Source organism: Onychomys torridus, chromosome 7 (assembly GCF_903995425.1).
Source record: "Onychomys torridus chromosome 7, mOncTor1.1, whole genome shotgun sequence".
Taxonomy (NCBI): domain Eukaryota; kingdom Metazoa; phylum Chordata; class Mammalia; order Rodentia; family Cricetidae; genus Onychomys; species Onychomys torridus.
In genome coordinates, this window is record NC_050449.1 from 32,582,744 (window position 1) to 32,607,014 (window position 24,271).

The 24,271-nt window shown below is 37.3% G+C and overlaps 1 pseudogene; it reads right to left on the reverse strand.

Annotated features, from left to right (window-relative positions):
* Positions 1-2,299: 2,299 nt before the first annotated feature.
* On the reverse strand, positions 2,300-12,059 carry LOC118587547 (annotated as a pseudogene).
* Positions 12,060-24,271: the final 12,212 nt, after the last annotated feature.

A 24,271-nucleotide genomic window follows, 5' to 3' on the forward strand; every position in this document is an offset into this window, starting at 1 on the left:
ACCAAACTAGTGGGAACTCATGAACTGTGGACCAATAGTTGTGGAGCCTCCATGGGTCTAGAGTAGGTCCTCTGCAGTTGAATGAAAAGTGGTCCTAGACTTTTAATTCAATGTAGATAGATTTAAAGATGATAGACACAAAGCTAATGGTTTTTATAGTTCTAATTCTATTACATTTTTAAAAAATTTTTGGTTGTGGATTAGTAGATCAAAATATATTCTATATTCAAAAGTAAAAAGGTAAAATCTAAAGTGAAGATCCATAGCTTCAAAATGCCTACTCTAACTGTTTAGAATTTTATTGAGATATATGGACTTTGGGTTCGGTTAATTTCAGTGTGTTATTTGTTTTATTCTCAAGGTTTTGTGATAAAGCTATTATTTTTAATTTTGAAAAATAAAGACATTGATAATATCAGATGATGATAGATAAATAATAATAAGATAAATAAGTGTATCAGTTTCTAAATGCCTGAAAACTCTAACAAGATACATCCAAAGTCAATATCTACTTTTTCCACAAATATCCAAGTATAAAACCCTTCATGGAAGGATAAAGCAATATCTACACTTTGTAGAACTGGTAACTGTGGAATTCCATCTAGATCATGTAAAACATGATAATTCCGGTGATGCATCAAAATTCTCAGTAAACACCACCCTTCATTATCATTGTCTATTATGCTAAAATGTATATTAGCATTTTTTTACTATATTTGCTTATACATTCTTTTATGTGGTGGGTGGCAATGGAATATTCCTTTCATCCATTTTCTTTTCTTTAATACACATTCTCAAGGTTTCTCACTACAAATATATAATGGCCAATTTGTTTAAAAAGAATTAGCTTTCATTTGAACTTTATTCATATATATATATATATATATATATATATATATATATATATATATGAATTAATAATAAGTTGAACAGATGTTAAAACAGGAAAAACTAAACAATGCAATGAAAACCTATAAATAAAACTCTCTTCAAGTCTTAGGCAATACAATGGTATTTCCAGGAAGATAGGACTGGTAAGTATTGGACAAGAAAGGATAGTATAATACAGTCAGAAAGAGGGAAAAGTAGCCAAATGATTACAAAATGCATAAGTTACAAAATAACAAAGATATTACTTTCTAGTTACACTTTCCCTTCAACAAAAAATAATTTTATTAGGACAAGAGATGTGGCTCAGTTGTTGAAAGCATTTGCTGCTCTTACAGAAGACTTGGGTTCAGTTGAGTGAATCCACATGGAAGTGCACAGTATTCAGTAACTCTAGTCCCGTACTTCTCGTGCCCTCTTCTGGTCTCTGTGGGCTCCTGCATGTCCACAGTGTGCCAAATCTTATACAAGCACACATACATGCTCATGAAAACATTTTTAAAAATGAAAATGATAAACAAGAAAAAACATGAAACAATAATTTCCTATATTTATACACATTTTATATCTAATATTTGTAAATATATGCATGAATAAAATGTTAAGGAAAAATCAAGCAGGTTAATATTGGTTTGAGATGGATAATTGGATAGTTTTTCTGAAGTGTAAATCAAGGATTTAATAATAAGAAACCAACATAATAGATGAGTGGATTACTTATGCTAAAATTCAAAATGTTAGATATTTAATGAAGTTTAGAAAAATGAAATAACAAAATATTTACAAGTCATCTTTAAAATGTTCAAATTGTAGTTTGATAACATCAGATTTATTTTCTTAAATAATTTTAGTAATTTTTTGCCCTTTTCTCAAAAGAATAAGAATTAAGCATATTATTCAATAAAAATATTATCATAACTTAGCTTATTCCCCAAATACTACTTTGAAGTTTGAACTCCCCATTTTAGTCAGGCTCAAAAAAGCATGCCTACTGCTCCAGAAAAAATAAAAGACTCAAATTAACAAATTAACTACGAGAGTTCTTTGGTGAAAGATGTTTAGTGATTTCATATATGAGTGTGCAACTTGAACTCTACTATGGAGCCTTCCATCTCTGATCTCTAGAGTATCCAGTGGAGGATGGACTGGCCTGAGTACAAACATACGGACCCGAATGTTTCTGAAGGCCATGTGAGTTCTCCCACTTCCTTGACACATTTATGTAGTGTGTCATTATCAAATCTTAACCTTCCTACTTAGGAAGAAAAGGTGAAAATCATTTCAAATACATACATTTCTCCACTAAAATTCTTAATATACATGTGAAAGAAAAAGATAAATTAATCATGCCAATGGTAAAGAATGGATGTCATTATCTTTAAAAAGTAGAAATGAATTATTGAAAGGAAACTCAAATTTTATTCACCCTACTAACAGCAACAATGAAAAGGGGAAAGATAATGGCCACACAAATGGAACTAATGAAACTGAACTTCCAAGTCTTGTAACTACATGGCAAGGATACTCTTTCAGATGAATACTTTCTCTTACTTAGTGTCTTTATCAAGGCACTTTTAAAATCTTTGTTCCTCAAGCTGTATATTAAGGGATTCAGCAGAGGAACTATATTAGTAAAAAAGACAGAAGAGATTTTACCTTCATCCATTGACATGGCAGAGGATGGACTGAGGTACATAAATGCACCCAATCCAAAGAACAGAGAAAGAGCAATTATATGAGAACTGTAGGTGCTGAAGGCCTTGGACCCGCCCTCAGTAGAGCTGATATGGAAAATACTAGAGAGGATGAGGCCATAAGATATAAAGATGGTAATGCTGGGCACAATTATATTGATGCCTATAACAACAAAAGCCTCCAGTTCATTGCCATAGGTGCTGGTTCTGGAAAACTAAAAGTGAGAATGTCACAGAAGTAGTGATTAACGCTGTTTGTTTCAGAGAAGGTCAGTCTCAGCATGCACGCAGTGTGAGCCAGAGCACCAGAAAATGCCATCATGTATGAGCCAAACATAAGGATTAAACATAATTTAGGAGACATGACAGTATTATACAAGAGTGGATTGCAGATGGCCACATAGTGATCATAGGCCATTAAGGTCAGCACATAGCACTCAGAAATGGAGAAAAAGCTGAAAAAGAAAAGCTGAGTCATGCGCCCTCTATAGGAAATAATGTTCTTCTCTGATATAAAGCCCATCAACATTTGGGGTGAGAACACAGAAGAATAACAGAGGTCAACAAAGGACAAGTTAGAGAGGAAAAAGTTCAGTGGGGTGTGAAGGTGAGAATTCAGTCCAATCAAGATAATCAAACCCAGATTTCCCAACACAGTGATCACATACATCACTAGAAACAGGATGAAAAGTGGGCATTGGAGATCAGGTTTCTCTGTTAATCCTTCCAGGATGAATTCAGTCTCTGAAGAACCATTTCAGGACCCATTCTTCTTTAAAGTAATCTATGTGCATAGCCAAGAGGAAAAATGTTAGAGGAAAATGCAGCCATGACCACAACAGCTTTTCACACTACATAAAGTATCACCAACAGAACTTATTCCTTTAATTGCAATGTTTCTCTTATCTAAGTTCTTGAAACACACAAAATTATTTTACACCTCTTTTAATCATGTTCCCCTCCCTCTCCCTACCCTACTTGCCCAAATTTGTAACCTATTTTATTCTTTACCAGGCTAAATCTTCTACCCATATATTTGTGGAAGTGTGGTCTTCCACTGGAAGATGGTTAACTTACCAGGGGCTACCTTCTTAGAGAGGAATGACTCTCTCCCAGCAGCTTATAATATCCAATAGCTCTTGGTTGAGGGTGGGACTTCTTGAGCCACTCCCCTTTCTGTGGTAAGATTTATTCTGAGTTGGGTTTCTAGAGGGACTGTACATGCTGTCACAACCAAACTAATGGAAACACATGAATTATGAACCAAAAGCTATGGAGCCCCCAACTGGATCAGGCGCTCCAGATAAGTGAGACAATTGAATAGCTTGAACTGTTTGGGATGCACCCAGGCAGTGGGACCTGGACCTGTCCTTAGTGCATGAGCTGGCTTTTTGGAACCTGGAGCTTATGCAGGGACACTTTGCTCAGCCTTGAAGGAGAGGACTGGACCTGCCTGGACTGAATCTACCAGGTTGAACTGAATCTCCAGGGGAATCTTTGCCCTGGAGGAGATGGGAATCGGGAGAAGGGGTGGGGAGAAGACAGGGGAGGGAGGGGGGAGGAGAGGGGAACCCATGGCTGATATGTAAAATTAAAACACAAATATCCATATGAAAAAAATATTTTTTAAAAAAGTTTGTATGTGCAACTCTCCTGCTGTATCCAAAAAGCACTTCTCCTTTATATTCATCTGTCTCCTGGCTCTTATACTCTTCCTGCCCTCAATTACGAACAAGATAAATAACAGAGTACAATATCAAGCCCATCCCACCGATGACTGTCAATACGTCTCTATGAAAATATGATTCCTAAAAGCCAATTAATAAGAAAGGAGAGAACTGAACCAAGAGCAAATCATTGTCCCCTGTGTTGGTATTGTGTTCCCCAAAATTTGTGCACCCTAATAAATTTATCTGGGGTCAGAGAACAGACAGCAACTAGATATAGAGGCTAGAAAATGGTGGCACTCACGCCTTTAATCCTAGCATTTCAGAGACAGAAATCCCTCTGGATCTCTCTGAGTTCAAGGTCACATTGGAAACAGCCAGGCATGATGACACACACCTTTAACCCCAGAAAACAATCCTTTAATCCCAAGGAGTGATGGCAGAAAGAGAAAGATATATAAGGCATGAAGACCAGAAACTAGAAGCATTTGGCTGGTTTAGCTTTTAGGCTTTGGAGCATCAGTTCAGCTGAGATTCATTCTGGATGAGGACACAGAGGCCTCCAGTCTGAGGCTTTTTCTGCCTACCCGAATGTCCCCAATATCTCACACCCCACTTTGAACAGATTCTTATACCATTTTCACTTGAGTCTCAATATTGCACAATAAAATAGTACATATATCATAGATCTCTGGGATTTTGTTCAAGGAAAAAATAATGTGAATTGAATTCAAAAATTTCACATTTATTAAGTAAGAAAAATGATGTTTTCTCATTGGCCATGTACTTAGATGGTCCTGAAAGAATAATTACATCATAGATACATTTCTGGTATGTTCAGCCAATGTTTCCAATCTAAATAATTTATTAATATAACTTAAAGACATCTTAAGCAGCAGAGCAAATTTTTTTTATTACATTTGCCTTTGATAAGTTTAATATGCTATTAATGTTATAATACTTTCAGTTATAAACAGGGAAGATGAGCACTTACATTTCTCTAGGGAATAGTTTCTATGTATAATAGGGAGATAATTGGTTTACAACTATACCTAGGACACTAAATATCATTACTTCCTTAGGGTCTGATGTTGTATTCAAGTATTCCTTCCCTTTAGAGATTAGATATCCTACAGGGAGAATGGAAAGTAAAACATTTTTAATTCAGCAAAATGATGGAACAGGAAATACAGAATCTTACTTCATTAACACAGCAACTGAGCCACAAATATGAACTCACTCAACCTGTGAGGTAATTATGAGAAATCTGAAAATTAGGCATGAGGTCCCTGCATTCTGACCTGCCATGAAACCAGCCACACTGGATCTGGTAGGTAAAAACAAGCTACCCTCTTCCCATGCACTGTTCTTGATATAGCAACACAGAATAAGGATGAAAAGTTAACCCCAGGGAAATGAATGTAATGCACATACTCACATACAATGCCACATTGTGTTCATAGGTTATCCATACGATCATTTTCTATCTAGCCTGTCTCACAGGTCTTTCAGGACAACACAGAATGTACTCTGATCCCAAATGCCAGTGAGAAAGGGAGGGTGGCTGAGACTGGCAGTCTGCATAGTTAACAGTCTTAAGTCAATATAGGGGTAAGAGACGAAAATCTCACTTCACCCTGGTTTCTCCTTATGAAATAAAGAGGTTCATTGTACTTCTAACACTCTTTAATTTTCTAGGGGGTTAACCAGGTGTTTCACTAGTATCTATAATGCTATACTATACTGAAGTGTTAAAAGAAAGTAAAATGCAGTGGCCTGGTTTTCAGTTCAATGTAAAAATAGATATATGGATGTGGACTGGTGATTACCCCAGATATGAAAACTCCTAGCCACACTACCCCTAGAACCTCGCCAGAACAGAAAGATATATGGGACATGTCATGATGCAACTTATTTTGATACTTCTGTGTGGTTGGTTTCTGACTTTGTTGTTTTGGAGCACTGACTGGGTCTGTCATATTCTAAACACCTGTCATAAAAAAAAAAGGGTGAATGTTATATTCAAGCATATACACATAATTAGTGCCAATATTTTTCAAACTCTTCCCATAAGTTGAAGAGAAGCAAAGACATCAAAATTCATTTTATTATTCAAGCATATACAAATAATTAGTGCCAATATTTTCAAACTCTTCCCATAAGATGAAGAGAAGCAAAGACATCAAAATTCATTTTATAAGTCCAATGTTACTAAAGTAAAAAACAAACTTCCCATGAATATTTTCAAAGTTTTTCTTTAACTCAGCTAGGCATGTATGGGCTAATTTGGACATTATTGTTTAAAAAATAAATATTGTTTTTCAACCTATGAATGAGGATGAGGATATGTTTCCTTATATTTATGTCCTACTAATTCCTTTCAACAAAATTTGGTAAATTGTGTTGTACAAAATATTCTACTCTCTGTTAAAATGCATTAGTATATATGCATATTTTCTTAATTTCCTTTTCATATTATTTACTGTTAGCATATGAACATGCAAGTGCTATTTGTGTGTTGACATTTATACTTTTTAAAAAATTATCCACAAATTAAAATATTTATTTATTTTTGTAACAAATGGAATATATATTTGCCTAACACTTTATTTTTATTAAAAAATATTCTTCTCTCATACAATACATCCAGCCCACAGTTTCCTCTCCCTTAACTCCTCTCTGCCCCCATCTCCATCTCCCCATATCCACTCCACTTCCATCTCCTCTTCAGAAAGCATAGGCCTCAAAGAGAAAACAGCTAAACAGGACAAAACATGGCAAAAGCTGTCTTCTTGAGGCTGGACAAGGCAATCCAATAGGAGGAAATGAGCCCTAAGAGCAGGCAAAAGAGTCAGAGATATACCTTCTGCCACAATTAGCAGTCTTCCAAAAACATCAAGCATAACTTATATGCATAGGACCTGGTGCAGACCCCTGTAGACCCTTGTCTGAAGGACAGAAAGTTTCTCTCTGAAAACTGACTCTCTCTTATGATGTGGGCGTTAAATTAAACCAAATGATTGTTGGCCCCTCCCACAAGTTCTGTGCCACCATTGTCCCCAGAACACTTTGCAGGCAGGAAAGATTGTAGGTGGAGGGCTTTGTGACTGGATTGGTGTCCAGGTTTCTCTTTCCATAGCCTGCTGAGTACCTTCTCACACTAAAGAGATTAGAAGTTAGAAGTGAAGGCTTTGTGCCCTGACTGGTTTGATCTCTCTATGTTCAATGAGCTGTATGGGTGTGGTTCTCAGCAATGGAACCCCATTGTCAGTTTTCAGAGAGCAACTTTCTGTCCTAGCATCATCCTAGGTTATTTAGGGATCTCCACAGGACCTCCTTGGCCAACAACTCAAAAGATTGTAACATAGTTCCAACAGTGAGAGCCTACCTGGCTACAAAGAGGACCAGTTCAGATGCTTTATCCTCCATTACTAGGAGTCTTCAATATGGTCACCCTCATAGATTGTAGGAAGCCTCTATTGCACTAGGTTTCCACACTATCCCTCAAATGCCCCCCAATTCCATCTGTCTCTCTCATCACCCACCTGATCCCTCCTGCTTCCATCCCTCCCCTCCCCAGTTCACTTGTAGAATATATTTTCCCTTCACTTCCCATGCTTTTGCCTACAGCCTTCCTAGTTACTGAAGCTGTCTGGATCTATGGATTGTAGATTGACTATCATTTACTTAAGAGGTAATATCCACTTATAAGTGAATATCATATTTGCTTTTCTGGGTTTGGATAACCAGTCAGGCTGATTTTTTTTTTACTTTCATCCATTTGTTTGCAAATTTATGAATAATTTTTTTTTAACCTCTAAGTAATACTTCTTTGTGTAAATGTACCACATTTTCCTTATCGATTCCTTGGTTGAGAGACATACAGGTTGTTTCCAGTTTCTGTCTATTATGAATAAAATCACTCTGAATGTAGATGAGCAAGTGTCCTTGTTTAGGACAGAATGTCCTTTTAGTATATGCCCAAGGGTGATACAGCTGGGTGTTGATGTAGATTAATTCAATTTTCAGATAAACCATCATACTGATTTCCAAAGTGGCTGTGAAAGTTTGTACTCCTACTAGTAATGGATGAGTGTTCCCCTTGATTCACATCCTTGCCAGCATGAGCTGTCACTTGTGTTTTTGATCTTAGCCATTCTGACAAGTATAATATGGACTCTCAAAGTAGTTTTGGTTTGCATTTCCCTGATGGCTAAGAGTGTTGAACATTTCTTTAAGTGTTTCTCAGCAATTTGAATTCCCTCTGTTGAGAATTCTTTGTTTATATCTGTACACCATATTTAAACTGGCCCATTTTGTTTTTTGATATCTAATTTCTTGAATTCTTTATATATTTTGGATATTAGATCTTTATTGGATATAAACTTGATAAAAATCCTTTCCCATTCCATAGACTGAATCTTTGTCCAATATAATGTCTCCTTTACCCTACAGAAGATTTGCATTTTCATTTATTAATTATTCATCATAATATCAGCACTACCTGTGGTCTTTTCAGAACGTTGTCTCCTATGCCGATGCTTTCAAGACTATTCCCAACCTTCTCTTCTATCAGGTTAAATGTACCTGGCTTTATGTTGAAGTCTTAAATACACATGGACTTGAATGTTGTGCAGGGTGATAAATATGAATTTATTTGCTTACTTCTACATGCAGGCATCCAGTTTGACCAGCACCATTAGTTGAAGATGCTCCTTTTTTGCATTTGTCTTCTTTATCAAAAATCAGGTGTGTGAATTTATGTCTGGGTCCTCAATTTTATTCCATTGATCAACATGTCTATTTTTATGCCAATATTATGTTTTTATTACTATAACTCAGCAATATAACTTGAAATCAGAGATGGTGATTCCTCTAGAGGTTCTTCTATTATTTAACATTGTTTTAGCTATTCCAAGTTTTTTGTTTATCCATCTGAAGGTGAGAAGTATTCATTCAAGGTCTGTAAAAAAATTATGTTGGAATTTGATGGAAATTGCACTAAATCTGTAGACTGTTTTTGGTAGGATGGTCATTTTTTATTATACTAATCTTACCAATCCATTAGCACAGGAATCTTTTCATCTTCTCATATTTTCTCCAATTTCTTTTTTATTAAGAAAATGTTTTTACTAATTTTACAAACCAAAGACCCCCCTCTTACCTCTTTCCACCCCTCCAGCCTCCCCCTCCCAAACCACCCTCATTCTCTCCTAAAAGAAGGTAAGGTCTCACATGGGGAGGTACATTTAGTACAGGCAGGTCCAAGCCCCTCTTCAAAGACTTGAAGTTCTTATCACACAGATCTTTCACTTGCTCGGTTAGAGTAAGACCAAGACATTTTATATTATTTGTAGCTATTGTGAAGAGTGTTGTTCCCCTGATCCTCCCCCTGAGATGCTCAAGATCATTGCCACATGGTATTTAAACTATACCCCAGAAAACAGACACATAGTTTTTTAGTCTCTCTTCCCCATCTCCTTTCTGGGGCTTGGAAAATAACCTGGGAGAGTTTTACCCATAAAGCCTGGGTTTTTTCTTAATTCAGTTTGATTTTGTCTGATTTGGATTGCTGCATCAGTGGAGAGACCTATTGGGGTGCAGAAACTTTGCATCTGGAGGTCCTACCAAGGGGGCTGATTTTTTCCCCAACCAGCCAAGAACTAGCTACATGGTGGGAAAACACCCTGTTCCCCCATACCTGTTCTCCGTCAGACTAAGATCAGCTTTCAGATATGTAAGTTGTCCTTTCCGAGTGATTGCCTTAGAGGCCCAGGGCCTCCTCTGATTTTTGGAATGCCCTGCCAAAGACATGGCTGTGCCAGGCCCCTGACCCTTTCCAGAGCAAAGACCTGCCTTTGTTCCATGGGACCCCTTATTCAGAAGATATACTGTTCAAGGGAATTTCCCACACATGGCTCCTTTAAGAAACTCTGCCTTACAGCAAAGCACTTACACAGCCTTTTTCTTGCTAAACAAACATAAAAAAAAAAAAAAACTAAATAAAAAGTGCCTTCCACAGTGCAGGGTACTGGCATGCCATAGCTGGGGGATTGAATGCAGTTCCTTGTCACACACCTCCGACCAGGCCATGAGCTTTAAGCTTGGCTTTTACAACCAGAGAAGTAGGCAGAGCCAGTTGATAGAGAAGAGCTGAGGACCCAGCTTTAGCTTAGCAGTTTAAAGTTTACTCACATGCTCAAAAAAGGCTAAAAGATGCACAGTAAAAAAGGCCTAGACAGAAAAAAAAAATCTCTAAACAGGTTCCAATGTCATTTGCAATGTTTGTAGGCTTAAGAAAGAAAGGCTATAGATAGTCATAAAAAGAAATAAATAGTTTAAAAATAATATAGTCTCAAGAGAGAGTAAAAGTAACATAAAGGAAAAATGCCACAGAACAATGGAAAATACACAGGGCGTCCTGATCCTATATAGCACTGCATTGATTTTGATTTTTTTGAAAGCTAATAAGCAAACAACAGCTGCCAAGAGACATGGGATTAAAAGAGGGACTGATAAATAAACCAGCCTAGATATTTTTAGAATGCCTTAACTTTAAAATGGAAGTCAAAAAATGTATTTGTCAAATGGAAGTTAAAAAATGCTAGCCGGGCGGTGGTGGCACACTCCTGTAATCCCAGCACTCAGGAGGCAGAGGCAGGAGGATCTTTGTGAGTTTGAGGCCAGCCTGGTCTACAGAGTGAGTTCCAGGAAAGGTGCAAAAGCTACACAGAGAAACCCTGTCTTGAAAAAACAAAAACAAAAAATGCTTTGGAGAAGAGGTTTTTGCTTTTGTTTCCAAAGGAATTGAGAGGCTGTGGATTTCTCTAGGATTAACACGGATCAGATTTGATCAAGGGAGACCTCCTGAATCTTGACAGGTGATATATCACAACAAAGACTACCCCTGGTCTTCCCAGGACTTGACCATTATCTCAATTTTCTCAGGGACCCCTAGTGTCTTCACTCACAGACAATAGGAAGCAATCAATCTGGAGAACATGATACCCACATTCCCAAAAGATGGTGTGTGGGTAGTGTTTGGCTATTCCATGAGTTATGGATGTTTGTTATCACTTAGGGGAATATAGGTCTAGGGTAAAAGAACTAGCCAAAGAAACACACCCTGACCCTGAAACCAGAGCCAAAAGGTTAAAAGGGGCCAATGAAAGAAACACAATTTGGCTCCGAAATCAGACTAGCCAAAGAAACACTCTGCCCCTTAACAACTGAGCATGAAACCAACCAATCCCTGAGCATGAAAACAACTGATCCTTGAGCATGAAATCCAGCAAATTTCAATCCTGAAAACCTCTCTGGAAAAACTCTGCCCCTAAGAAGCCCTATATAAGCTGTGTACCTGTTCAATTGGGAGATGCTCTTTTCCACCCAGGAAGAGGCAGCCACTCTCCTGGATTCCTCCCCCAGTAAAGAGAATGTATTACAAATTGCCATATAGAGATCATAGGCCATTGACGTTAGAATGTAACTTTCAGAAATGACAAAAAAAGGAGCTGGTTCGAATATCCCATATAAAAGATGATATTCTTACTCAAAATAAAGCTCACTAACATTTTGGGAGTGAACAGAGAAAAAAAAGCAGAGGTCTATAAAGGACAATTTAAAGAGCAAAAGTACTTTTTAGGAACATGTGAATTAAGCACAATTAGACTTATCAAAAACATATTTCTTACTACAGTAATGATAAATATTGTTAAAAACACAAAGAACAGGGCTATTTGGGGATCAGGCTGGTTTTTAAACCTAACAGAATGAATTCAGTCACCAAAGAGACATTTGCAGAGGTCATTTTTTTAAAGAGAATTTGTAGATACTCTAAAATGATCTCATGAGAAAATGATACCCTCTTCCTGTCAAGGTTCTGTCCCTAGGAGTGAAGTGTGGGTTGAGGATGTGTAATACTAGCCATACCTGTGCACATGTCATATTCTATAGAGTACAGCCAAATTTTCTTACACAGGGAAGTAAAGAAGTAAAAAAAAAAAATCTATACTTTCTAGATAAACATGATAAATGATAATGGATGAGGACAGAAACATTCTTCTATCATGTAATTTATTCCTCCGCTAGAGTACTCCCCACTCAATAAAACAGAAGGCCGAGGACCTGGACATTTAATGTTGGCTATGAACACAGATTTATCCCTGGCAGAGCTAGAAATGAGGCTAGGAGATTTTTTTTTTAATCACTCAAAATCAGAGGCAAAATAATGATCCTAGAAGTGTAGAAGTCCTGCCCATGGAGAAGTGAACCTGAAAATTGGGTGGCCACTACAGCTCTTAACTTTCCTGAATACCTTCTTGGTCAATTTCACTTGAGCCTCAGGATTACACAAAATACTGTAGAAGTTGAATGTTGTAGTTTATGATATTAAGGAGGAGCTGCAAATGTGGGAAATCAGAAAATCTGTGTATCAACAAAATTCAGAGATTCCTTACTTTTGTTATAAAGTTAATACTGAGGAGAAATTTTTGGATTCCAAGGTCTTGGATCCTTCAATTATAGAAAGAGAATGTAGTAAAGACTTAATTCCTGATACACTGTAGAAATACTTCTGAACTACAGATTTTATGATTAGAACTTTGAGTGTTCTCCAACAGCATAGGAAATTCACATTACTATTATCCTCACAATGCCACTAGATAAGGCAATGTTTTTAATGTGACTTAAATGGTTTCATATACTTGCTTATAAAATGGGATAGAATTATAGTTACTCCCTTCCTAAGAGGATAGCATTTGAATATAAAAAAAATTGAGATAGTTGCATATACAACTTGGACCATGATATACCTTTGATTTCCTAGAAACTCAAAATGTTATGCAAATTTTCTTTTTTTTCTTTATTATTATGTGTTTTAAGTTTTATACATCAGCCATGGATTCCCCTGTCCTCCCCCCTCCCGCCCCCACCCACAACTTCCCCCCAGCCCCTCCCTCCATTCCCATGTCCTCCAGGATCAAGACACCCCTGGGGATTTATTTAAACCTGGTGGATTCAGTATAGGCAGGTCCTGTCACATTAGAGACTGAGCAAAGTGTCCCTGTGTAAGCCCAAGATTCCAAACAGCCAGCTCATGCACTAAGGACAGATCCTGGTCCCACAGACAGGGTGCCTCCCAAGCAGATCAAGCTATTCAATTGTCTCACTTATCCAGAGGGCCTGAACCAGCTGGGGGATCCACAGCCTTTGGTTCATAATTCATGTGCTTCCATTCATTTGGCTATTTGTCCCTGTGCTTATTCCAATCTTGGATTCAACAATTCATGCTTTTGCAGTCCCTCCTCCCTGTCAACAGTTGGACACCTGGAGCTCCACCTGGGGCCTGGCTGAGGATCTCTGCATCCACTTCTATCAGTTATTGGATGAGAGTTCCAGCATGACAGTTAGGGTGTTTAGCCATCTGATCACCGGACTAGGTCAGATCAGGCTTTCTCTCGACCATTGCCAGCAGTCTACAAAGGATGTATCATTGTGGATTTTTGGGGACCTCTCCAGCCCTCTGCCAATTCCTGTTCTCATGTCATCATTTATCATGGTCTGTTATTCCTTGTTCTCCCTTTCTGTTCTTGATCCAGCTGGGATCTCCTGCTCCCCTAAGCTTTCTTTCCCTCAAATCCTGCCCTTCATTACTCCCACTGTCGTCCAAGTTGTTCATGTAGATCTCATCCATTTCTCTGTCATTGGGTGATGCTTGGGTCTTTCCTAGGGTCCTGTTTTCTAGGTAGCTTCCCTGGAGTTGTGTAGCAGTATAGTCATCTTTGTTTTACATCTAGTATCCTCCTATGAGTGAGTACATGTCATGTTTGTCCTTCTGTGTCTGGGTTACCTCACTCAGGACGATTTTTTCCCATTTTTGTTTGTCTGTTCCTCTACTTTATTTTTGATTTCTTGTATATAAGGCTCTAGCCTCTTCATGATGTTACTTATAAGGTTGTTTTCTTCTTCTTCCATTCCGTGATGTTCAGGTCTAGCTGTTGCAGAAGGGCTAGGTTCTGGTGATGCTGTATTGCTCTTTATTTTGTTGTATGTACTTCTGCCTTGACGTCTGCCCATCTCCTCTTGTGCTTGTTCTTGGTCTTATCAGTGTACTTGGTCCAGAGAGAGCTGACAGATTTAGGGAGCCTCTCTCTGGTCTAGATGGATGCTCTGGGCCATATGTGAGTGCTGTTCCAGATGAGAGTGCTGGCCAGATAGGAGCTGGGTGGCTGGTCTCTGAGTCTCAGGAAGTGGCTGTGATCTCGGGCAAATGGGTGTGGGGGCAGGTTGTGGAGACTGCAGTGTCTGCCTGCAGTCTTGGAAAGGGGGAGCCTTCCCGCAGGGCAGTCGATTGGCTGCAAACTGGGGCCAAGTTGGTCACGTCCTCCTGGGGTGGCCTGTGTCCAGCGGTGGGACCCAGGTGCATTTGCCTCTCTGACTATAACCCAGGCACTCACCTCTGGTCCAGATGGGAGTTCCCGCAAATTTTCTTTTAGGAAAAATACACCCTCTTGTGAAGATGGGAATGTAAGCCCCGTCTTCCCTAATTATCTTTTTTTTTTTTTTTTTGGTTTTTTGAGACAGGGTTTCTCTGTGTAGTTGGAACTCACCCTGCAGAAAAGACTAGCTGCCTCTGCCTCCTGTGTGCTGGGATTAAAGGCATGTGCCCCCACTGTCTGGTTCCCTCAATTAACTTTTTAACATGTATTTGTGTATACAAATGTATATATTCACATATATTATCTTTCTTTATTCTTCTCCAATACAATATATCATGACTGCAATCTTCCCTACCTCCCCTCCTACCATTCCCTCTACCCCTCCTTTCCTTCATATCCACTGCTCCCCCTTTTCCCTTCATAAAAGAACAGTCTTCCCAGTGATATAAAATGAATGTGTCATAGCAAGATGCAATAAGACTAGGTATAAATCTTCTTTATTTATTATTGAAAATATATTCTTCTTTCATTCTGTATATTGTGACCACAGTTTTCCTTCCCTCCACTTTTCCCAGGCCCCTCACACTTTACCTCTCCCCCAGATCCACTCCCTCTGTTTCCCTTTATAAAGGAGTAGCCCACAATAAACATCTAGATCTCTGTATAGTTATCAGCTGTTGACTTCTTTGTCTCTTTATCTTAATGAATATGCACCAAGCTTTCTAATTACTTTCTCTGAAAATTTTTAGTCATAAAAATAAGCCTTATAGCTTATAGACTACCAATGATGCTTATTTTAATGAGATTTAAAGGATCATAATCTTCTAAACAAACACTGGAAACTTCTAAGAACACTACTAATTCAGTAATTGGACTTATAATTTCATTTTTTCAACATTCTGTTTTAGAAGAAAATTTTTACCTGATAAAATACAACTTAATTATTTTTCTCTGATATATTTTTCTTTTAGTATCCTACCATATGTTTTCTAACACTAAAACACAAATCTTTTCTCTTTTTATTGTCTTCAGTAAGTCTTAAATTTCAGTTTATATTTATATTAATAACTCACTGTGAAATATTTGTTAAGGGTTGAGGCAGGTGTTCATATAGATTTTTTTTCTGTTTTATTCATATCTATGTATTTACTTCATTCTCCTTATTTGAAAATATTGCCATTTCTTCACTAATGTATGCAACACAATCAAAATCAATTGGCTTAATACATTAGCATCTGTTCTTGTCCTATGACACTCGGTGTCACAGTTCCATTAAAACATTCCAGGAACTAAACAAACACATGTAACTGACTGTAGACATCTATGCTCATTTGAACACCGAACATAAGATGTTATTGAACACAAATGTTAGTGACTGAAACAAGGAATGAAATTTATTATGGTTATAGACGAAAGCATATGCAAAGTAAAGGAAAGATGATGAATATTTGCAGCCACAGAATATAACCTCTACAAATATTTTAGGAGCTCAATTTAGATTAGGAATGTAAACCTCCTCTTGGTAACATTTTTTATTCTTTGAGATTTTGCACACATTTATACACTGAAATATTTCCCCCTGCCACCTCCTTTATAGCCTCCTAACACTCCCATCTCCTTCCCTAATGTCTTTTCCTTATAGTATACTAAGTCTAGTTATTGATGCCCTTGTTACATGGGTGTAGAGTTATTCACTGAAGCCTGGGAAACCGAACAGTAGCCACTCTCTCAAAGAAAAATATTCTTCCCTTACTAGCGTCTATCATAGATCCTTGGTAAGATATGAGGCTTGAAGTTCTTCTCCCCCATCTAAGCAGTAATTTTGGCTGGTTTATGTATATTTTGTGCAGGCCATCACAGCTGGTGTGAGTTTATGAGTGCAATAGTCATGCTATGCCCATCAGACAGCATTTCATATCACTCATCCTTATGTTCCAGCTTTTTTATTTTTTTTACCTTCTATACATTAAGAAATACATATGTATTTCTTAAGCTTTGGCAATATCTTGGAGAGTTAATAAACATGTTAATCATGCATGTTCCACTATTCAGTTTCTTCTTTTAAGCACTTTGGTCACTTATGTTTCTCTGCGTTAACTGCAGTCCACATCAAAATGAAGCTTCTATGACCTAATTGATACATTCTGGGTCTAGCATATGTGTGTGTGTGTGTGTGTGTGTGTGTGTGTGTGTGTGTGTGTGTGTGTGTGAATTTCACTACATGACTATTTAGCAAAATACTAGGGCTTTTCACCAGAGCTATAGTGTCAGACATCACATTCCTCCTCTCAAAGCTCAGGAATCCCTGAAGAAGAGGAAGGTGAGTCAATGGAGATAGAAGACACCAAGGAAACTGAAGTCTTCTACACACAACAGGACCCAGAGACATATGAAGTCACAGAAACTGTTGCAGCATGAACAAGTACTGGAAAGGTCTAAACCAGATGGGATCCCAGTACTGAGACAAGCCCTGGTCCCTAGCCCAGAAACTATCTCCAACTGATAACTGCTTGCAAAGGAAAATCCAGTTTTCTTCAACCTTCTCACTTTCTATACAAACTAAACATGGGTACAGACCCCATGAGCAACTCAAAACAAGCTTGATGGTATTTTGAAGGTTTTTATTTCATAATGCTGTATCTGAAAATTTTTATGTCCTACAAGTCTTTTGTTTATATATTATGGTTTTAGATTTTGTGTCTTGATGGTCTTCATATATGTATAAGTATGTGTGTCTCTCCATCTCTGTGTATTTCTTGTGCTTTTTCTTTGGCTCTTTTCTTTCTGTTCCTTTGTTTGTCTTTTCCTATTCAAGTTATTTAATTTTATTTGAGATGCCTGTTTGTTTTCTATTGAAAGAGATCAAGAAAGGATATGTATTGAAGTAAGTGTAGAAGTAATAATAATCAGGGAGGAGTTGGGGGAGGAGAAACCATAATCATCATATATCATATGAAAAAATACATTATTGAACTGTTATCAAAAGGAAAAATACAAGTATAAAATACTGCAAAAGTATTCAACATCCTGAGCTATGAATGCAGACTAAGACTCCTTTAAGTTTCCATTTCTCACCAGTCAGAATGGTCATCATCAGAAATACAAAGGCAGCAAAGGCTTCCATGGTTATGGGAAAGGGAAAACCTTTATACATTGTAGACCAGTGTAGCTGATGTGAAAATCTAAACTGATGATGTGAGTATAGACTGGTACAGCCAATGTGGAAAACAGTCAGGAAGTTTCTCAACAAACTACAAACACATCTACCATATGACAAGTAATATTGCTTCTAGGGATGTCTCCAAAGAGTTTACATCTTTCAATTGTGATAATTGTGCAATAACATCCAGTGCTTCTCTCATCACAATGTACAGGAAATGGCATCACTAGATGTCTATCACATGATAATTGGATATTAAAAATATGGTATGTACACATGATGGGATAGTGCATAGGTGAAAGAAAAATGAAATTTCATTTATCTTTAAGACTAGAAATTTTTTTATAATTTAATTTTACATATAGCCATGGGTTCCCCTGTCTTCCCCCTCCTGCCCCCACCTCCACTTCCCCCCCCAGCCTACCTCCCATTCCCATCTCCTCCAGGGCAAAGACTCCCCTGGGGATTCAGCTCAACCTGGTAGATTCAGTCCAGGCAGGTCCAGTCCCCTCCTCCCAGGCTGAGCAAAGTGTCCCTGCATAAGTTCCAGGTTCCAAACAGCTAGGTCATGCACTAAGGACAGGTCTGTGTCCCACTGCCCAGTTCCTTCCAAAGAGTTCAAGCTAATTAACTCTCTCACTTATCCAGAGGCCCTGATCCAGTTGGGGGCTCCTCAGCTTTTGGATCATAGTTCATGTGTTTCCATTAGTTTGGCTCTTTGTCCCTGTGCTTTTTCCAATCTTGGTCTCAACAATTCTTGCTCATACAATCCCTCCTCTTTCTCACCAATTGGACTCCTGGAGTTCCACCTGGGGCCTGGCTATGGATCTCTGTATCCGCTTCCCTCAGTCATTGGATGAGATTTCTAGCAAGACAGTTAGGGTGTTTGGCCATCTGATCACCAGAATAGGTCAGTTTGGGCTTTCTCTCAACCATTGTCAGTAGTCTACAGTGGAGGTATCTTTGTGGGATTTCTGGGGACCTCTCGAGCACTTTGCTTCTTCCTGTTCTCATGTGGTCTTCATTTATCATGGTCTGTTATTCCTTGTTCTCCCTCTCTGTTCTTGATCCAGCTGGGATCTCCTGCTCCCCTAAGCTCTCTTTCCCTCAAACCTTGCCCTTCATTACCCCCACTCACATCCAGGTTGTTCATGTAGATCTCATCCATTTCTCTGTCATTGGGTGATCCCTGTGTCTTTCTTTGGGTCCTGTTTTCTAGATAGCCTCCCTGGAGTTGTGAGTAGCAGTCTAGTCATCTTTGTTTTACATCTAAGACTAGAAATTTTTATGTATCATATTTTGCTTATCTATTAGTGAAAGGGCATTCAGTTCCCTCCCATGTTTTTATCTACTGTAAATAAGGTACTATAAAGTTTTTACATATTCAATCTTATGACAATTAATACATTAATTTTTGTGATTCTGAGTATCAAACTTGGGGTCTTAAACTCTTACAAAAATGCTCTATCTTCAAGTTACTTCTTTAGCTATGTTTTTTATTTTTTGTGTAGCTTCTCCTCAGCTTTCCAATGAGTGTTCGACATTCATCTTCTTGTAAACATTAAGATGAGGCTCTAAAATATTGCATCTTTACCAACATTTGTTGTGCCTGTTTTAATAGTAGGCAACAAGATCTGCAGAACTAACATCTGAGGGTAGTTTTGATTTAAATGTTCCTAGTGACTAATGGTGATGAGCACTGTTAAACTGCTCATTGAAAATTTGCATATTTCTTTGTAGACATGTATGTGCAATCCACACTCTTTTCATTAGCAGATTGTCATTGTGAGGTTGGAAGAGTTACCTGTATATTCTATGAATGTAAAATATTTTCTTCTACTCAGTGCTGCAGTGGCTACTTTTCTTATTGCTCTGACAAAATACATGATAATAGCAACTGAAAGGAAAGGGAGTTGTATGGTTCACAGATCAAGGGAAAGAGCATCATGATGAGGAATGGAGGTGGTAAAAGTGAAGGGCAATTGATCACCCTGTGTCTAGAGTCAGGAGAGAGAAAGGATTGATGCTGCTTGGCTTTATATCTCCTTCTCATTCAGTCTGAAATGCCAGCCCATGGAATAGTGCAACCTAGAAGCAGCATGTATCTCTCCAACCTGCTATCTCAATCTAGAAATTCTTGGACAACATGACTAGGAGGTTGACTCCCAGGTGATGACACAAACTCCCAATTTGATGGTATAAACCCTCAGAAATGGAGAGTTTTACTCACCTGAAAAAAAAACCCTCCCCATGCAGAGATGTCTGTATTTTTCTGCTCCTGCCTGTGTTTTGCACATTATTTAAAGAAGTCATTACTGCATGTGTGGCTGTGAATTTTTCTTCCTGTGTTTTGTGGTAAACACTTTTATTTTTAAATATTGACTCTGGGTATTTGACTCACTTGAAGTAAGTAATATATAGTGTCTGTTATGGTCCAATATGTATTTTTTTAATGTTTACACTCAGTTTTCCTAATTGAAGTGACTGTCCATCCCCCTAAGACAGAGGGTCTTAGGAATGTCTTCAATTCCTTTATTTTAACCTGTTATCTATGATATTGTTTCTGGGGTCTCTATTTGATATGATTTCTCTGATTACTTCCCTTGATGTTCATACCACAATGTTCTGATTCTTGGGTTTTGACGAGTTTTGAAATTTAGAAATGAGAGAAATCAAGTTGTTTTTTTTTCAATATGTCTTTGCATATTCAGATTTCATTGAGGTTCTTTGTGAATATTAAGATCAAATATGTAATACACTGGGATGTGATAAGAATAGCACAGACTCTACAGATGGCTTTGGAAAGTATGGACACCATAACAGTGGTAAGTTTTCAGACCAGTTAACAAAGGCTCTGCTTCTAGGTGCTCATAGCTCATTAAATTCGTTAAGCAGTATTTTTTGGTTTTCTTCTACAAACTTCTCAGCTTCTTGGTTAATTTTTCAGTATTTGTTTATTTTTGTATGTGGGGTGTGTGCATATTTCAGTGGGTGTGGGTACACAAGTGTGTGCAGGCACACAGGTGTGCAAGGGCATGTGCATCTGTACTTGTATGACTGTGAAAGCAAAGCATGTCTAAGCTTTGAGCAAAGGAAGTTTTGTGTATTTATGTATCAACTTCTTTTAGCAATGTTATGAAATTTTCATTGTACCAATCTTTCAGGTCTTTGATTATGAATAGTATAGTAATTCTTCAGTATTTTATTCTTTGGGGTTTTTGGTATATATAATTATTACAGTCCTTATTAAATTTTCACCATTAATAAATGGAAATGGAAATTAGTATGCTGTTTATGCAGTTCACTGGTAAATGACTCACAGCACAAGTGAAGGTATGGGTTTGACCCCATCCTGTAATCATATTTTCTCTAAGAAGCATTTGAAGCATTTAATTGAGAGAAGACTTCACTATGGTTAAAAATGAAGTTCTATAAATAGAATGAAAAATATACTCTCCTTATACAGTATTAATATGAAATAATTTTATAGCACTTCACAAATTTCTACAACTGGACTGAACATTGCCTTCCCTCCTTTAATAGACATAACTGAAAATCCCTCATTAGGTGTGGTCAACAGGTTGTTTCTGCCCTGGACAAGTCTAGGTAACTCTATAGTTTTATATGGCATCTATCAGTTTGCTTCTGTGAGATCCATGTTTGTATATAAAGGTTAATTACATACAATTGGACCTTTATTCTTTATGTTTGCTTAAGTTTGTTCACTGTTCATATACATAATATTCTAATCATAGATTTGCAACATTTCATTGGGAAATCAGGATATATGCATGAGTATATAAATACTATATATAGTTATATATAAAGGATACAATATACATTTTGATAAGATGGGAAGTCTATAATGGTCCTGTGCTAATATGTATGTAAAGTTTCCTTAGCACTACTAGCCTGTATTCCTTCTTAGGTTTTGTTTTTTGGTTTTTGGTTTTTGTTTTTGGGTTTGTTTGTTCGTTTGTTTGTTTGTTTGTTTGTTTGTTTGAGTAGCCAGGTTTTACCCCAAGGATTAACACATATTAAGCAAGAACTCACAATTGATGTATTTCCTCAGTTTTTTTCTTGCTAAATTACCCATGGTGGCCTTAGTCTACTGAGTGCTTGCTCTATTAAACATGGATACATATATATTTTAATGACTATTTTATGTGCTAATCTCTTATCCTGACTATGTTGAAATAACTTCCTTGTAACATGAAAATTTAAAGGTCTTATAATAAAAAACCTAGAGCCAGATATCAGGGTGAAGGCTGAAAAATCAGAGAAGCATAGCAAGCCACAGCCAACACCAATTCAGCTCCACAAATCCTCAGACTGAAAGCCTCTGAGTCCTCAACCGAAAGGGTCTCAGCTGAACTGCTTTAGTTCCTGTTTCCTCACACCTTATATACCTTTTTCCTCCCTGCCATCACTTCCTGGGATTAAAGGCTCCTGTGCTTCCCAGTAATGGTATTAAAGATGTGTGCCCCCACTGTCTGGCTCTGTTTCCAGTGTGGCCTTGAACTCACAGAGATCCAGACAGATCTCTACTTCCCCAGTGATAGGATTAAGGGTGTGTGCCACCACTCTCTGGCCTCTATGTCTAATCAAGGTCTGGCTCTGTTTTCTGATCCTCAGGCAAGCTTTCTTAGGGTACAAAATACATCACCACATTTCCTGGCTTTCTTTACAGTTGCATGATCTAAGTGAGGCTACATTATTTGCAAATTGCAAAAGTAAGGCTAAAAAGCAAGTGTTAGAATGATATTTATTTTGTCTTAACCTATTCTGGGACACCTTGCTGCAACAAAAAACTGGCAAATGGCTCTTCTACAGTAGTGTACTCAGTCATCTCTGCTTGCTGATATAGGCATTTATACCATGGATAAATTTTACTACTGTTCATAATGCTGCATTAATATATAAAATGCAATCATTCCCCTTAGACAGAGAGACTTGTTTTAAAAAGTGCTCAGGATTCATCTGTCCTCCCAACCAGTGTGCAGGACAGCCTCTGTTGAGAATGGAAAGTCTTGCCAGAATTATTGCAATTTTTCATGTTTCAGGTGAATAATTTAAAATGATTCCTGTCTATAAACACTTCACCTTTTCATTTCATTTTACAAAGAAAATAGCCAACCCTTTAAGAGTTATAGGGACATAAGGTCTGTCCTTGATACCTTTATTGTGACAACAAAGCCCATTTTGGTGATACTTTGTTCATTTTGGACAGAAGTTCCATATGTGAATCTTGTATGAAAGTCAACCACAATGGAATGATTTACTTGTTTCCAGAACTTCCTTTGGCTTATTTTCTTTATTGTCAATTAACTTAAGCTTTTTAGCCTATCCAGAGAGATGTTTCAGCCTTCACAATATTTCCAGGAAGTTCTAGAAAAGATAAAAGAAGCTGTACAAAGAGGCTTCCATTGTTTGCCCTGCATCATCTAATGCCTTCTTCCTAACTAGTGTCTCAATGACCACTTGGTTTTTATTCCTTGGCTTATCTGTCTTTACTAGTACTCAACAAATATATATATAGCCTGTCTTCATTTATCAATAAAACAATCTTTATTAATCAAAACACTATTAGTGCATATTCATTGTGGGTATGAAGGATCATGTGAGATTAACAAAGCCAGGGAAATAATTGCACTGATCTACAGAGGAAAGTTAAGATTCAAATAGTAACATGATTTTCAGAACCTCATCAGATTCTTGCAGGGAAATACTCTTATTTGTTCATTGTCTGTCTTATTGGATCCCACTTAATAACTTTTGTTAGCACTGTTTCTTTTCAATTTCTTCTTTTCTTTAATTAGCAGGTCCTTAAAACATTCAAATTATTCCATTTTTAAATCTGTAGATGAACTCCACTTGCTACTACACAAACAAAAATAATAAGGAAAAGAATAATCCAAAATAAAGTAACCACTGCAACAATGATAGACACATTTATACCCCATAGACAAATCATAATAAAATGTCAAAGCTTAAATATACTCTTATGATCATATTTCCTAAATAATAATACCAATATGCAAAAAGTTATGTTAATAGAATTCTTGACATATGCAACCATAAGGTAATTCTACACTTTTCACTAAGCTGTTGATTACCAATAAATCATTCCTATCACTTTGACAGTTGAGAGATATATGTTGCTTTCCAACGGAATATGAATCAAATGTTTGAATTACATATTTAAAGATACACATTCAAAATTAGAAACACACATACAGTAAAGAATGGCATCTTAAAGTTACTTCATTTGACATTTTGAAGATGTCCTTTAATTTATAAGAGGAAAAAAGTATGTAATGAATGGTGGATAATAAATAAGTTCTTTTAGTGGCAGTATATTTAGATAAGAAATAAAATAGAAAAAGGTGGAAATGATAAAAAATGAAGAAAGCAAACTTTAGA